Raw genomic sequence first — 6,371 nt, forward strand, 5'->3', positions numbered from 1 at the left:
CAACCACAACATTTTTCAATTAAAGCAAGGAAAGAAAGTTTGTATGTAACTGTAGCTGTGTCCATTTTGATGGGATGGGACACTTAACAAATATTTGTTTTCTCTTGATTCTGGTCGCTGGGGTTTGGATCTTTTATGTCTCTAATGGTCAGTGTTTGATTTTTCAACAGGTAAAATTAAATATATGTTACAGATAGTTTTCTGCCTTTAAATATGGCAGCATTTTGGAGCTATTACAACAAATTGCAACCACAACTCCAGCTTGACATACTTACATTGTTTCTCTTTTTTTTAAACATTTATCTCTTGGATCGTTTTCAGACTGCAGCTCAGCCAAAAGTGGCCCAGTCTGTCCGTGAAACTGCTAATCCCGACTGGCTGTCTGACTGGCATGTCTCTTTGGAGAGAGCAATGCTGGTTTACTCACAGACAAATATTTCATTACACAAAAAAGCAGTTAGGGGGTCTTCATTAACAGAGACAGAAGGATTTGTTTTACAGGATTACCCCATTTGCATTTTTTTAATTACAGCACAGGCCCACAGAACCACCTGGTTTGGGATGATAAAGGAGGCGAAGAGGAGAAACTGAGGCTGATTAGACCAGGATTCAGGATTTGTGAATATATTAAATTACATTTGGGGTGAGATCCAGCAAAGTCCTAATCACAACAGGAAGACTGTAGGGTTCCACATCTGGCTTCAAAGACTTTGACTGAAATTTCTGTTGGCATATAAACAGAAGGAAACATGGCTATTACCCGTGGAAGGGTTAAACCAAAACCATCTTTGAATCCTTCTTCTGTGAGGTTACACAGCTACATATATACAGAATGGTGTTCTGGTAGAGTAGGTGCCTCGGTGCGTGGGAACTAGAAAATACAACAAATGGATTTTGTCATGCTGTGTAAATAAAGCCAAAGCCAGATTCAGTTAATGGAGCATACACTGCAATCACTAAGCACGGGTGTTGGTAACACAAAGATATTTACAGTGAAAGACTGAAAACAATAAAAGCTTCATATAACACTGGAGTCGTGGTCCACCAGTACAGGACGACAGCTGGACATATAAACAGATCCTTCCTCAAGCGATACTCAGGCTTCCATAAGGTTATAAGGAAATCTGCTCATGTATGATGCAGAATGATTGTAGTTCATTCTTTAAGTGTAGGATGTGGATACAAGTAGAAAGGACTTGTTTGCTGGGTGACAGATGAAAGGGGAAAAGCTTTGACAGCATGGCAAAGAGTTAAGGTTGCTCCTTTTTCCCACTGAAAAACAACACCGAGCGCCTCACCCTTCGAAGGAGACTGATTTCAGCTGCTTGGATCTGTGACGTGACACTAACTAGAGCTCGTGACCATAGTTGAGAGTAGGAATGTTGATAACTTTTATCCTTTCTATCTAACATTGTAATCCTGGCCGGAGTATTCTCTTTCAGGATGGGACTGACCCCAAATACAGGACGCAGGGTGTTGCTGGATGATTTGATGAGTATTAAAAAAATGATCTGAATAAAATGCTCTTTAAAGTCACCAGATCTGAACCCATTTGAAAACACAGCTCAACCAGAGATACATATCAGATGCTGGGCTGACATGTCAGTTGGTGCAAGGGCAAAGCAAAAGGATCAGCAGGCAAGAAGATTACACATCGATGCTGGTCTCCTGTAATCTGTGAGTTTCCTGGCAAATCACAGACAACTCTAGAAATCCACAAACTGCATTTTGTACTTTGTTTTTTTTGTATAATCTACTTTAGCGTTCCTGTTTTTGAAGATTTTTACTTTAAAAGAGGCAAATATGTCTCTTCTGCTTGCAGTACATCTGCTTAGTAAAGCCAACCCGCTTCTATCTGTGGGTTAAGTGGTGTTAATCTTTTCATCTTATTCTCCATAGTAAAGCTAATATGTATTTCCTAATATACTCCAATATTTTTGCCAGTGTTGCAGTTTTTGTTCATCTGAAGGCGGAGTCCCATTAAACTAACCAAATGACTGAAACGCAGAAGACATTAGGTCATTAGGTAATAAATTGAATAAAATGAATTTGCATCACGATTTTCCATTTTTGCTCCGGATGGAGCAGCAGGAGACGCCTCCACAAAGATCTCTTTGATGAAGAAAGTCTAATTTAATTTTGACAGTAATTTGGCTGTAATAACAATCAGTCACTGCTGTAAGATATTAAAAAAAAATGTAATCATGAAATATGTAAATTAACACTGATGCAGCATCAACCTTAGTTTACTAGTCATGGTAAGGTGACTTATGGGAGGTATGAGGCTGCATGTCAGTGGTTGTGTTACATTGCATGAGTGTCCTTACCGCAGCACTCTTCCCAGCTGGCCCTGGGTCGCCTCAAACCACTTGGAGGGAATGTTTTGGGTACAGCTGCTCCTCATACTCCTCTTTGCCTCAGACAACAGCATCATCGTGTTAAGGAAAAAAGAAATCATCATTTATCTGATGTTTAGGTCTCATCAGAAAGATGAAGGGAGCAGCAATGTTTCAGGGTTGGTGCTAACTTCCAGTTCAACTTATGACACACTGTGGCTCATATTTAGGCTCATAATTTAACTGTGGAAACAGTAATTAGCACAACAGGACCATTGTAAGACAAAATGTGACACTTGATACCACTTTCTCAAGAACTCTAAGCACCAATTACATTTGATAACATGGAAGTGCAGAGGAGAGATCCTCCACGACTAACCTGATTTTCTGTCTCGATGACCATGGCGCCGAGGTGATTACTCAATTGTAAAAACAGAAGGAATTTTAGACATAAATAACCTCTGAGTTCCAGCTGACATGAACTCATTGGCAGCTTCTGAGCTTGAGCCTCGGAGTCTCTGGGCAGCCATCCATCAGCAGACAGGAAACGCTCCAGGGACAAACTAGCTGGACCCAGTTCTTTTTTAATGCATGACAGACCCCTGCACTTCGCGAGGCCACGAAAGGAGGCCGGAGCAGAGAGAAACGAGTCAAACAAGCAGAAAGGATCACATTGTTCTGGGGGGTCTCAGAAAGACATTATGTTTGTATGACCTCGAAACCTGGGTGTATTATAACCATCGACCTTTATGATAGAAACGCTGATCCCCCCCTCACCTTTAAGATATCTATTTAGAAAAACCCTCTGACAAGACAACAAGAACCACAGAACAAAAAAAGAAAAGAAAAAAAGAGAAATTGTCACGGTCTGGAGGGCAGACCGTGGGGATGTGGGGAAAGGAGGACCCAAAACGCAGACTCTGCGATGCAAACAGTGCTCTTTATTTACAGTGGAAAGCTGTAAACACAATAACTCCCCGTTGCTCCCTCGAACCCCATGTGCGTGCTTCCCTCCGACGTCTGTGCTCGTGCTCGTGCTCCCCGCTGTTGTGTTACTGCACACCCTGTGCGTGCTGCACTTCTGGTCCCTCGTTTCACCTGCAGGACAATACAGAAGCAGCCGTTAAACACTGAACCCGCGCGCGCACACACACACACACACACACACACACACACGATCCGCACTTCCTAATGCTACACACTGACTTGGAGTCTTAGCTTAATGATCCCACGCCGGTGGGAGCTCCAACTCTCTCCTAAGTAGCTCCCCCGACGAGCCCTGATCACCAACAGGTGTGGCATGAACTTCAGGTGTGGCCAGTCCTTCCGCAGGGCCACACCCCTCAGGCCTGCAGGTGGCTGAGCTCCATCCTCCAGCCACACCCGCAGACATACACACCCATACCCTACCTATACATATGAGTGGGACACAGACTAACACAGCACAGTGCAGAAAAACACACACATCACCAAAATAATAATAACAACAATATCAACGGGAGGTGAGTCAAAACTGCTCACGGACCCCGAGTCCTCCAGAGCTGGGTCCGTGACAGAAATCGCTACTGTTGGATAATTTTCATATTGAACTGAGAATATAAACAGCAAGTGAAACATGATTAAAAGCTCATATGAACAATGCCTGGCACACCTTTTTTTTTTCCTCAAAAAAAAGACCCAATGTAAATGTCTAGCTCAGGAAATCTTTATTTGATTGTAGTTTATAGCTCTTGACAGATGGATTCAAACAAGTTTTGGTTTGCACAATCTAGGGTCATAACTTTGATTAAACTGCAATAAAACTGCAGTTTAAAGTGATCAACAATCACTATTTCTAAACATTCCAAAATTTAAAAACAAAAGTGGAACTACTGAAGACCTGAATGAAGGTTGTGGGTTTGAATCCACTGGCTTCCAGGGGCTTTTTTTGTGTGAAGGTGAGCATGACTGGTTGCCTGTCCCTCTGAGTTAGACTGGTGGACCGCCTCTCGCCCCATGAAAGCTGGGATGGGCTCCAGCCACCATGTGATCCTCAGTTGGATAAGTGGAAGCAAACTGACAGATGGCCAAGTCTGCTTTTACCTTGAGCCTTACATCTTTGATCGACTGCACCAGAGCTGGCCAGAGGTGGTTAGATGGTTAGATTTGCACAAAGATATGAAAAGTTGTTGCCATAGTACTTGTTTTTAGGTACCACAAATACTATTGATAAAGGAAATACTGGACAATAACTACAATATTAGGTATGTGCGGGTGAAAACAGCCTGCTGTGACTTGTGAAAATAAAAAGTAAATGTAGATATTCTTTGTGCTTGAGTCAGAGAAGCAGGGAAAAGTTGGAAGACAACAAAAACACCCATTTAAATGGGACATTTAGAGGTGAGCAAGTTTTCACTTCATACCAACAATATCATGACGAAATCCCAAGATAGCAATAATATTACCATTATTGTAATATGTTACTTACTGTTGCAAAGCTGTATATTAGTTGGGTGGGGGGTTAGTTGTATATTACTGCAGTTGCTTTGATAAAAGGTGTATTTGATTAAAAGCTAAATTACTGGAGAAATCAAGTGCTTGTGACTGCTTTGCAAGAAAATTCATGGCAGTTTAATCCGTTCAAATATTGCTATCTGAATCAATAAGTCGGACCAACTATTTCACAGAGCAACAAATAAAAATCCAGATAGTACAAATTTATAAAACACTAGTATGTGAAAATAACATCATCAAAGCAGATCACATAAACAGAAATTAAAATGGAAGGTCTCGTAGCGCTTTATCCGTGAAAGGATGAAGATGTAGCCTGTGCCTAAAAACTGCCTGACAGTCGATGGAAAACCAGCAAGACCACAAAACTTCATCTGACAAACACGAAAAAGGAAAACAGCCCGACTGGGAGATGGATCTGATTATGAATGGAATTTAAGATCCAGCGGCTATGAAGTGATGGCACGTCAAATTATAGGGAACAAGCCCCAAACATCAATCCAGAGAGACATGAAGAGGCCAACTCCACTACCATCAGATAAGACTAAACCAATCATTTCACACAGGGAAACTGAAGCGTTGGCTGCTAACCCTATCGGGTTTTAATTAGCTGCAGTGGTGCCCGTCACTGAACACGTCAATGTGATCTCGGCCGGACAGCAGCAGCGTCCACGGAAGAAAAGTGAGGGATGGAGCAGAAAGAGGAATGATTAGGATGTGAGTCTGCACCCACTCCTCCTCGGCTGACATCAATTTTTATGAATACATTTATTACATTTCTCTGTGTGTATGTATGTGTGTGTGTGTTTGAGGATGGGGGCGCTGGGTGGGTGGGGTGGGGCTTTAAAGCAGGCACCATGCTGTTACCATGGCAACATGAGTCTTTGAAGTTTTTGCCCCCCCTCTTTTTTTTCTTTTTTTTTTCTTTTTTTTTTACAGCTGGATATAACAACCAGATCTGCTCTGTTCTCCTCTCAGCTTCTATCCCCTCGCTCACCCCTCTCCCACCGTCACTCCTATTGCAGCATCAAAATTTTTTCTCTTTGAAGACTTAAGCCGATTCCAAGTCAAACCCAATGCTATTTCTGGCTCTATTCAAGACTGAGGCTGTGGCTTTGTGCAGTGCAGTTTTTGACATGTGAGTGCGCGAAAGATGGCAAAAAAAAGGAAAAGGAAAAAAAAGAAAAGAAAGACAAACATGACTCGGTGTGCTGGTGTAAGAGAGAAAATCCTGAAGAGAGAGACGTATGAATGTGTGCAGAACAACAAACTAAAACAAATAGTTTAATTACAAAGCTGCCAGCTGGTCGGGACCGATAATGAGACATGTTGTTTCACTGAATGTATGACTGTGAGTGTGCGTGCTGCATGCGAGTACAGACACAGACCTTTAAAAAAAGATATCAAAAGAAAAGGAGGGGAGAGAGAGAGCAGGGAATGGAAAGAAGACGGCGGGAGCAGAGGGAGAGGAGAAGAGATGAAAGGAGGACAGGAAGAGGCGAGAGACAGGAAGAGGAAGACAGGAGGAGGCAGTAAAAACATGGC

Source organism: Copadichromis virginalis, linkage group LG17, assembly GCF_057382275.1.
Source record: "Copadichromis virginalis isolate Kocher_CV1m ecotype Utaka linkage group LG17, C_Virginalis_male_GT1.1, whole genome shotgun sequence".
Taxonomy (NCBI): domain Eukaryota; kingdom Metazoa; phylum Chordata; class Actinopteri; order Cichliformes; family Cichlidae; genus Copadichromis; species Copadichromis virginalis.